Here is a 10,304-nt window from a genome sequence, read left to right as displayed (position 1 = left end):
TTTTTTTTTTTTTTTTTTAACCTTGATCTTTGTGTTGTGTGCTGGGTTGTGCCACCCAGATCCCCTCCTTGCAAGACGAAGGCAATCATTTCTGCAGCTGCCAGAAGTGTTGCCCCCTCATGGCATAAAACTGAGACCCTCTCCAAGAATTGCCCTCAGCAGAAAGGAACTGTCAATCAAAGTCATGTCTCCTCTCTGAAAGCAGCCCACATTAAACAACTGCTCAATGTGTGGCTATAACCCTGAAGGGCCATCCCATTTTCAGAGCTCTTCAGCCACTCCTCGGAAGGAAGACTGGGCAATCTACTTACGTAGTGATACTGTCTCAGAAACCCCAGGAGGGGTCGCTGTGAGTCGGGCCCAACTCAATGGCAGTGAGTTTGGTTTTGGTTTGGTCATGGGATCAGGTCAGGCCTCTGTTGCTGCCTGTCAACTTTTTCCCTTCTAATCCTGCTTCCTTCACTCCTTCACAGGTTCCCATGAGCATTCCCTAACAAATTTCTCACACATATCTATTCCAGATGAATATAGCTTGTGCCAGGAGTGCTCCAACAAACCATATACTAAATAGGATTTTGGAACTGGATCATTCTCTGTTCACATGGTAATGAAAACCCCATTCCTGGTGGTAAGTGAAATATGGGTGGTCCTTAGCAGGTTGTGGTAGTGCAACTGTTAAAACGTTCATCAGAAGCAAAGTGGGATGGGATGTCAATGGATTCAGTGGATACAATATGCAGACATTTGTGAGATCTGGGGAAGTAGTGGGTTGGGTGGCTCTCTTTGAGGGTCATTGATACACTAAAGGAAAAAACAAAGGCTAAAGTTGATTAATTTCCTATTTAAGACAAAATGTAATAGGCAGAGCAGTACCTCTATGAAAGCATCTGGAAGACTTATCTCCTGAGCCTCCAATGGTCCATGGATATTTGGACTGCTAGGACATGTGTAGAGGAAAACATTAGACCAGGTGAACATTTGGAAAGAAAAAAAAAAATTGATGCCATTAGCAAAATCTAGAGCCCTTGTTTATTTTTTTAAGATCTGATCTTCAATAAACATGATTTGCACCCTTTTTCTCCATTTGTGAAATTAAATTATTGAGCAACCCACCATGGTATGCGGGCAGTGGGGATACCAGAAAAGAAAAAAACAAGACACAGTCCTTGTCCTCAGGAAAGGAAAGAGGCACAGAAGCCGTTAATTATAATTGAATCGCAAAATGGACCAACAGAGATTCACAGCGCAGGGCGTTTTCACAGAACACAGAGAAGGGGCATCTCCCCAGGATTTATGAACAGGAAGGGCAGTTCCACTGTAGATCCTCCTTCCCTTCTGGAGAGGAATCCTCTGCCCTAAGCAGAGACCAAGTCGACTAGATCCTTCCCGGAGGTCTCTGGATCCTTCTTAAAGGCTTCCTGGGGTGGGATGAAGGAGCCCTCTAGAGTGTTTCTCTCGGGACTAAATTGATGAGTTCCAGAAAGTCTTAGTTTCCAAAGAAGTAGTGAGGTTCATTTCTGCGGGAGGTAGTTTTTTCTCTCTCTCTCTTTTTTGGTGTGTGCAGGAATGTAGAAAGGGAAAATAGAAAACATAAAGAGAAGCTTGAAAAAATAGTGTTAGTGAATCGCAAAAAACTCACTGCCGTCAAGTCGCTTTCGACTCGTAGCGACCCCTACTTGGTTTTCCGAGGCGGTATCATTACGGAAATAGATACATAAATGAAGTAAACGTACTTTGGGACAGAGGAAGGGAGGAGTCAACAAACATTAATATTTTCCTGAACTAAAATGAGGCGGCCCTTCGGGTGGCCGGTTAGCTCATTTGGTTAGAGCGTGGTGCTAATAACGCCAAGGTCGCGGGTTCGATCCCCGTACTGGCCAAACTTCAGTGTTTTTTTTTTTTTTTTTAAATCTTGTTACTGTCACTTTTTCATATCCAGCTGCACTTTGAAAGTAGCTTCAAAATCTAGATCAAATGTCAACTTTATTTCTTTAATTCTCACTAACCCTCTTTGAGAGTCTTAAAAGAAATTTTAGTGAAGAAAATGAGGCTAAGAGTGGGGATGGTCTTGGGTTGGGGTGTGTGTCTGATGGCCACCGTCCATGTGAGCATCGCATTCTCCCTGTTCCTTTTTCAAGGTCCAGCACGTTGTGTCTTGGAGTGGCTGTCAAGCACTTTCTCTACTTGATTATCTCCCCTGCCTGATTGTCTCCTCACTCCTTGCACTGCCCTTTCATACTGTTGAAATAGTGCCTAAGGCACTTGACTGCTAACCAGAAGGCTGTCGGTTCAAACCCACCAGCCACTTCTCGGAAGGAAGGTTGGGCAATCTACTTCCGTAGTGATACTGCCTCGCCTCAGAAACCCAAGGAGGGGTCGCTATGAGTCGGGGCCGACTGGATGGCACACAACAACGACAGTTGTAAAAATAATCACAACCAGACACAATGCATATTTTCCTTTTTATTTTTTAAACTATCAGTTGACTTCTACCATAGTTTCTGTCCATGGAGACAGATTATTTTTTTTTCTGGATCCTCAGGACCTAGAATGGTGCCAAAGTCATTTGGTATGCATTCGGTAAATATTTGTGGAATCAATGTGTGAAACTTCTCAATTTTCTCCTATCTTGTTTTTTCCATCAACATTCAAACATGCTATTTGTCTCCTAGCTTAAAAAGGTTTCTCTGACCCAACATTTCTCTCTAGCTACTACCCTCTCTCTCAGATAAGTTTATAAAAAAAATCTCCTCTAAAGAGTTATCCAGATTTACTATCTCCAATTTCTCTCCTCTTATTCTTTAAATCATCTACATTATGTTTTTTTGACATCACCATTACATGAAAACTTCTTGTCAAGATCACCAATGACCTCTCACCACTCTTTAAGACCTCATGTTTCTTCTGTCATAGATTGAATTATGTCCCCAAATATGTGTTGGAATCCAAACTTCTATACCTGTGGATGTAATCTCATTTGGGAATTGGGTTTTCTTTGTTATGTTAACGAGATCATATCAGTGGTGTAGGGAATGTCTTAAATTTAATTACCTTATATATATATATATATATATATATATATAAAGATTATGCACTGAGACAAGAGAGCACAAACTGAGGAAGACAGAAGCACATGTAAGGACCACCAAGGAAATGAAGCATTCTGTTGTTGTTGTTACGTGCCGTCAAGTCGGCCCCGACTCATAGCGACCCCTCCTTGGGTTTCCGAAGCAGTATCACTACGGAAGTAGGATTGCCCAACCTTCCTTCCGAGGAGTGGCTGGTGGGTTTGAACCGCCAGCCTTCTGGTTAGCAGTCAAGTGCTTTAACCACTATGCATTCTGGGGCTATAGAAACTGAGACAAGGATCTTTCCCAGAGCCAATGAAGAAAGAACTGTACCCTAGAGTTGGTGCCCTGAATATGGACTTCCAGCTTCCTAAATTGTGAGTAAATCTCCATTCCTTAAAGAAAATCACTTATGCGATTTCTGTTGAAGTAGCACTAAGAAACTACGAGAACTTCTCAGGGTCAATAAAAACACTCACCTTCTTAAAAAGAAAAAGACTTAAAAAAATAGATATATATATATATTTCATTTAACTTCCAAGACACTGCTGTCCTGTCTTTCTATCTCACTGGCTCATACTTGTCAATATCCTTTGCTTGCTTTCCCTCTTCTCATCCATTCTTTCTATAGTGGAATGTCTCATGGATTGGTCCTTGAACCTCTTCTCTATATACGCTCACTCTCTGGTAATTTAACCCATTCTCATAATTTAATCATGTCATAATTACCCTATAGGACAGAATAGAACTGCACCATAGGGTTTCCAAGGCTGTAATCTTTATGGAAGCATACTGCCACTATTTTTTTTGGGGGGGGGGAGTGGCTGGTGGGTTTGAACGGTTGACCTTTCAGTTACCAGCTGAGAACTTAACCACTTGTTGGCAGTGGGTTTGGCTTTTTGGTTTATATGCCTACAACTCACGAATTTGTATCTGTAGTTGTCTTAGTTCTCTAGTGCTGCTATAACAAAAATACCACAAATGATGGCTTTAACAAACAGAACTATATTCTCACAAAGTTTAGGATGCTAGAAAACCAAATTCAGGGTGCCAGATCTAGGGGAAGGCTTTCTCTGTTAACTCTAGGGGAAGGTCCTTGTTTCCTTTCAACATCTGCGGGTCTGGCAGTCCTTGGAGATCTCCATGTGTCTTGTCATCAATATTTCCCTGGGCCTAGGAGGTTCTCAGCACAGGGACCCCAGGTCCAAGGGATGCTCTTGGCTCTTCTTTTTTGGTGGTAGGAGTTCCCTCCTTCTCTTCTCTCTTCTTTTATCTCTTGAAGATAAAAGGTGAACAGAACACACCCCAGGGAAATTCCTTTTAAGTTGGATCAAATGCTGTGACCTGAGCAAGGGGATTGCACCCCACCTTAATCCTGTTATTAACACATAGAGGTCAGGATTTTCAACACATCACAAATGGACATAGGATTCAGAGTTAAGGGTCCTGAGACTAGAGTGTGGCTGGCAAATGCTTATATCATTACCTAATTGCCAAATTTCATCATTACATAACTGCCAAACCACTGAGAATTATGGTCCAGTCAAGTTGACAAATATTTTTAGGGTACACAATTCAACCTATGACAGCAGTCTAGACCATGCCATTAGACTCCAGACTTGTATAAACAATTGATTCCTTGGCATTCCTGCTTTGATATTTGATACCAGGCATCTAAAGGTTAGAATGTCTACAATGGAAGTCCTTGTTTTTCTCTAATAGTCCAGCCTTCACCATTTCAGTTGATGGCAACTCAGTTCTTCCAGTTTTTTGGGCAAAAAAAAAGAAGAAAAAAGAAAAGAAAAAAAGAAAGTCACCATTGATTCCACTCTTTCTTTCACACCTCACACCCAGCTTATCAGAAATTTCTCTTGTCTCTATTTTCAAAATATATCTAGACTCTGACTACTTCTGACTACCTTGGCTGCTACCACCTTATCCAAGCCATAGCCATTTCTTATATGTAGCACGAGGAAAGGGAGTTTACAGATCTCTTTGCTTCTATTCTTTTCACTATGAGGAAAAGAAAAAGAAAAAGAAATGTTCTTTGCAGAGCAGGGAGAGGGACCTTCTTGAAAAACTAAAGTTACATAGAATTACTTCACCGCTTAAAGTTCAGTGTCTACTCATTTTACTCATTTTATCTGAGTAAAATAAAACAAAAAAACACAAGCTCCCTGCCATCAAATCCATTCTAACTCACAGTGACCCCACCCCCGCTGCGTTTCCTAGGTGGTAAACCTTTACAATTCTCCTTCCACAGGCTGGTGGGTTAGAACCACCAACCTTCTAATTAAAAGACAAGCGCCTTAGGTACTGCACCAGAAAGGAGACGTTAAGATAAGGTCTAACAAGCTTAGACATGGTTTGTCAGCTCATATTACTCTCTTCACCTTGTTAATTCTGCTGCAGTTACAAATGGGTTCTTGATCCTCCTTTTGCATACGCCAGCCACACTCTAGCCTCAGGACCCTTAACTCTGAACCCTGTGTCCGAAACCAGTTGGGACGGCCCCTCTTCCTATAGACAACCGCTGCAGCGGATGCAGAATCTTTTCTAACCCAAGGGAAAACTGAGGACCTGACAACCAGCTAGGGGGGAGCGAGGAGGCAAATCTTTATTACTCTTGCAATTTAAAGTCTGTGGTGCAAAGAGAACGTAAAGATGAAGTGTAAGCATATTCAGATAATTTCCAGAGCAAAATTCAGAACTTAACAAATAAGTAACCCAACTTGTTTCCGCCCGGTTTCGAACGGATGACCTTTCGCGTGTTAGGCGAACGTGATAACCACTACACTACGGAAACACGCTTGCTTCTATCATTCTTCATTTCAAAGTTGATTAATCTTAAATTTGTCCTTTTCTTCAATATATTTTCAGAATGGAAAAGCACTCCCGCCCCCTCTTACACTTTCCAATTTTTACCATCAACAGTGTCAAAATAGATTACAGCCAAACAAATGCTTCTCCCAGAACCCCAATTTCTTCACAAACATCAGGTGGAGAAATCTCGGGCAAGTTTCAAGAAAATTCTTGATATGTTCTAACCTCATCTCTGTGCAGGTGTAAGACTCTCTGATCTTCATTTCTCGATGACTGAACATAATCTTTTAGGAACGAGGAAGTAGAACGAGGGCTCAGAGAGCTTTCTGCACATCGAGCTTCGGCAGTGGAGGGAGAGACTGAGGGGCAAACTGTGCTCAGTTTCTGGGGACTTTGTGGAAGTGGAATCTGTGGTGAATCTATTAGACGTCCAATGAACTTCTATTCTATTCTATATCACTGATATTTTTTGCTCTGGAACCTGTAAACTCGATGTCCGATAGCCTTTAACTTGTTTTATATTAAGAAATGACTATTATGATGTGCCTGACTCTTTGCTATTCATTCCATTTCAACTCTTAAGTCATTAGCCTTACCTTGGGGACTGGAAGCAATTTGCCTTCTACTAGGTTCTAAAAAGGAGCTCTTAGGCGTAGTGCCTAAGCCATTTGACTACTAACCAAAAGGTTGGCGGTTCAAACCCACCAGCCACTCCCCAGAAGGAAGACTGGGCAATCTACTTCCTCCAAAATTTACTGCCTCAGAAACCCAAAGGGGGTCACTATGAGTCGGAATCGACTCGATAGCAGTGAGTTTGGTTTTTAGCTAAGGCTGAGTCTAGATGAAGGTGCTCAGCAGAGAAAATGTGTTTGTCCCCAAAGTTTTAGAAATTTGTGACAAGAGAGAGGCTTCTTAGCCTGTGAGAGAAGTCACATTCTGTCTCCTTGTGGCAGCTAAAACACAATTTGATCAAAACATTCAGGGTTATTCTTGCTGTGAGGTGTTGGCAACTCGGTTTCCACTATAGTGACTGCATAGCAGAAGGAAACACTGCCCGATCCTGAACCGTCTTCACAATTCTTACTATGTTTGAGCTCATTGTTGCAGCCACTGTGTCAATACATCTCCTCAAGGGTCTTCCTCTTTTTTGCTGACTCTCTACCAAGCATGGTGTCCTTCTCCAGAGACTGAGCTCTCCTCATAACAAGTCTAATGTATGACGGAGGAAGTCTCGACATTGTCACTTTTAAGGAACATTCTAATTGTACTTCTTCCAAAAAAGACTTGTTCCTTCTTCAGGAAGTCTGTAATATAGTCAATATTCTTCACCAACTCCATAATTCAAAGGCATCAATTCTTCTTGGGTCTTCCTTATGCATTGTCCAGCTTTCACATGCATAGGAGGTGATGGAAATATACCATAGCTTGGGTCAGGCACTCCTTAGTCTTCAAAGTGACATCTTTGTAGGTAAAGGAGGCAAAAAGCATTTCTCATTAGCACAATCTCTAGCCTCATTCTCTTTTGTTCTGAGATTTGATCAGTAGGATAATCAGCAATTATATTTAACACATATGCTTGTTAACTTATCTCAACAATTTGATTTAATATTTATTTTAAAAAAAGTATTGAGTAGCCCAATCCCATGCTGGTCACTGGAAGTACCTGATGTCCTTAAGGAAATGTCAAATTAGGATGAAAGGGGTACCTAAACTGATCATTAGGACAAACTTTTACATAGCAATTTAATTACAGTAAAATCGCTGTGACATGAAAGTCACAGGGTTTATCATAAAAGCACAGAAAAGGGGTATCACCACCAGTTCTAATGATCAGGACTGCTTGGGGAATTGGTGGTTAACCTATAGTTTAGCTGATTTAAAAAAAAAAAAAAAGTGAGGTGGTTACAAGAGGTTGAATGGGGTTACAAGAGGGTTCGGGCCTTGGGTGAAAATAGAATAGAAGGTGAGTGGAATGTGGGGAGCCTTGGTTATAGATTCGAATCAGAGGGTGCAGAGAAGAGAAGTGGAATAATAAATATGGAAACAGGCCGGTAAGAGAGGGTCCTCCATAGTATGGAGGTAGAATTTAATCTAAATGTGATGAGTAGGAAAGAAGTGACTGTTTTTAAAGAGGAACATGACATTGGTCATTTTGATCCAAAGAGCTCTTTGGCTTTTGGGTAAACATTGGAATGTCTCAGAGCTCAACCCTTAGGCTTCTTAGACTCTATATATTCTAATTCCCTGGCTAGGCTCATCCTCTCAAGGTTTACATTTTACATGGTCTTTGAGTACAATTGTGTATCTTAGCCTACAGGATAGCTCCTCTTAGAAGTCTTAACTACAAGCATCTTAAACCTAACATATCCCAAACTGGAATTCATATCTATCTTCCAAAACTGTTGTACCCATATGGAGTCCTATCTCATTTAAATGCAGCTCCTTTCTTCCAGCTATTTAGGACTAAGAATTTGGGTCCTTCAATGACTTCATTTTGCTCTATTCCCCATATCCAATCACTCAGAAAATCTTTTTTGCTTTATCTTCAAAATGTATCTGGAATTTGGCCACTTCTCAACACTTCCATTACTACTAGCCTGGCCAAACCACAACATTCTCTGATGTGGAATATTGGTAATGTCTCTTAATATGTCTTGGATTTTTCTCCAAAATACTTGCTACAGAACATTTGTTTTATTCATTGGCCCTATGGCAAAAAGCAGTAACTGAATATTGCCTCTTTCAACCAAGGAATACACAGCCTGTGTCTGTACAGATTGCAAAATTGAGTGGAAGCTAGGACAATTAGAAAAAAATCATAACCTTAATTATCACAGGTATTTAACCTCTCTAGATAAATGTATTGTATAAACTCCACAGATGATTCTACTATATAGTGAATGTTAAGAATCATAATGGGATAGTATGAAAACTCTTGCATTTGTCACTATATGGGGGAATTCCTTTTTCTGAGATGCCATTTTTTACATCCACTACCCAGTCTTCCCATTCCAGCTCTGATCCTGGGACTGACAGGTCAAGATTCCCCTCAATATCTGGCAATGGCAAGACTCTCTCAAGCCATCTCTTTGATAACTGGCACAGAATACCTAAAAGGACAAAGACCAGACTCTGAGGTGAGTGGAGCAAGGAACAAAGTGATGCACTCCTTTATCACAGTTTCATCAAAACTGAAGAAGCTATGTGTGTGTGCCCAGTAAACACTGAGCATTCTCAACAAAGGTGAGACTCCTTCTGCATGAATGGTTTTAAGTCTGGGGAGATTTGTCACTGGATTCTATATGTATCTGGTCCAGATGACACAATCCTCTCATACTATGGTTCTTTTCTCTAGTAACCAAGTAACAGGAGCATTTTCTTTTGGTGGCTTTTAGTAGGTTTTTATGATGTTTATAAACTCTATTCCAAACCCTAATGTAGAATTTCACTTCTTCTCTGGTTCCAGAAGCTTTCACAGATTTTCAAATACCCATCACAGACTTATTTTTCCATCCCTGAAATTTCTGGCAGTGTCCTATTGACTTAGTAGCTTACATGCACCTGGCACAGTGCCCAGCGCATAGTAGAGACTCAGAAATGATATGTTTCATTAGTGAAAGTTAAAACTAGTGGTTAAAACGTTACAGATTCAGACTGTTGGCATCCACTAGAATTTTCTGAACTTACTCCAGAGGGAGCTTGTCTTAATATAACCACCCTTGGGCCCCAAACCTGAACCTCACCTGAAGAATGAAATTCAACAGGTTTGGAGTGGAGACTGAATTCAGCAAGCAAAACAGTGTTTTCTGATAAGGAATATAAAACTTGGAAGCAGTGCTCATGGTGCAGTGGTTAAGGCATTTGGCTGCTCACGGAACGGTCGGTGGTTTGAACCTGTCAGCTTCTCTGCACCAGTAGGGATCTGTATGGCTCCGTGGCAGTGAGCTTGGATTTTTGAGATTTGGTGAATTGGAGTTATGAGACATGCTTGGTTTGACTGCATTTTCCTCACTCCCAGTGCTCCTTTTTCCTTTTATTTCCAGATCCACAAAAAGAAGTGTCTTCTCTTGAGCATAAGTGGTGTCTCAATGAGATAGTTCTGAAAATGTATGCCTGCATCATCTGTTTGTTTGTTTGTTTTGTTTACTTGGTTTTTGGTCATAATTTTCCTCATTTTAATGCAAGTCCATGAAATCAGGATTGGCTTAGTCTTTCCCTAATATTCAGTGATCTAATAATATTTGTTGAAAATAAACTTTTTCAGAGTTTCTTTCCAAGCAGCATAGCAAGGGCTTTCTTCTTCCTCGAGTTCTTTGAAACTTGGCTCCAGATTTCACAGATAGAAAGGAAATTGTAATCTTCCAGAGACTAGCCATAAACGTAAAAATTTTAATAAGGTAATAGTTGACAGAT

The 10,304-nt window shown here is 40.8% G+C and overlaps 1 protein-coding gene and 2 non-coding genes across 3 annotated transcripts in view; 1 reads left to right on the top strand and 2 right to left on the bottom strand.

Annotated features, from left to right (window-relative positions):
• Window positions 1-10,304, bottom strand: part of LOC103210983 — a 652,718-nt gene that overhangs the window by 588,433 nt on the left and 53,981 nt on the right. The window lies entirely within an intron of this gene.
• TRNAI-AAU lies at window positions 1,807-1,880 on the top strand. The gene has a single exon. It is a non-coding gene; the product is annotated as a tRNA-Ile (tRNA).
• Window positions 5,802-5,874, bottom strand: TRNAV-AAC. The gene has a single exon. It is a non-coding gene; the product is annotated as a tRNA-Val (tRNA).

This window comes from Orycteropus afer, unplaced genomic scaffold (genome assembly GCF_000298275.1).
Source record: "Orycteropus afer afer isolate SDZICR_OR568_19922 unplaced genomic scaffold, OryAfe1.0 scaffold00684, whole genome shotgun sequence".
Classification (NCBI taxonomy): domain Eukaryota; kingdom Metazoa; phylum Chordata; class Mammalia; order Tubulidentata; family Orycteropodidae; genus Orycteropus; species Orycteropus afer.
The sequence above is the reverse complement of the archived record's forward strand: the minus strand, read 5'-3'. Positions and strand labels throughout refer to the sequence as shown.